The sequence below is a fragment of the Phaethon aethereus genome (assembly GCF_964289735.1).
Source record: "Phaethon aethereus genome assembly, chromosome: 19".
NCBI classification, from domain to species: Eukaryota; Metazoa; Chordata; class Aves; order Phaethontiformes; family Phaethontidae; genus Phaethon; species Phaethon aethereus.
In genome coordinates this window covers 3,831,501-3,832,435 of record NC_138595.1, presented here as the reverse complement: position 1 = coordinate 3,832,435, position 935 = coordinate 3,831,501, and positions in this window count along the sequence as shown.

Below are 935 nucleotides of genomic sequence, written 5' to 3'. Positions count from 1 at the left end.
TAATTTTAAAGCCTTGAGGCTTCATGTTAGGCAAGAGAGGTGAAGTGGGGTTTTTGTATGTAACAGTATTTAGTAACTTTTAAAGTTACTAAATTTTGGCAGGCTGATGAGAGGATTTCCCTGATAGCTCTGGGCAGTAGTTTATTTCTTACTACACATTCTAAATGGATAGTAAACCAGAACAGGGAATTGGGAAGCAGTAATGAATATTCACGTGCCTTTTAACATGGAAAGTACTTGTATATGAATACATCATGTAACCTATCATAAATCTGCAGTACTAAGACTTGGTACTCAAACAGAATATGGAGAAGAATTTAACACTGTTTATTCAAAGCAAGAAGGCTTGAGGTGCGGCTCTTTGGGTGTGTTTTCAGGATACGCTTTTCTGCATCGGTGAGCCAAGATCATCGGTGTTGGTAGAAATCTCAGAGATCCCGGGTTGTCCCTGGAATTTCCTGCCTGCGTGGAGAATAGATTGTTTTCCTTTCTGTCTGCAGAAAACAAAAGCCACAAAACCTTAACAAAAGCCACAAAACCTTAACAAAAGCGGGATGTCGGCTGGGCCGGGTCCTGCCTGTCCTCCTCCCTCCTGCCGCCGGAGGCCGCCGCGGCCCTGCTGATTTCTGCCGCTGTTGGTAGCGCTCAGCGCCGGCACACGCAGCTCGTCCCGGCAGTGAGCTGGCGGGGAGGCTGCGGTGCGGAGCTGCAGTAGAAGTACATGCTCGTTCGGTTACAGATTCTTGACTTCCGCCACGGTGTTGGGGCTAGTTAAGCTGGACGGCGGATTTACGGGTGGTCCAGTTCCTCGCTCTACGATGCGGAATATTGCGATGGGAAGTAAGGCGAGCGATCAGCACGCTGTGGATGGTGAGGGTTTTACAGCTTCACCGACAGATACCTTGGTGATTTGGGGGGACAAGATGAAGCGCTGG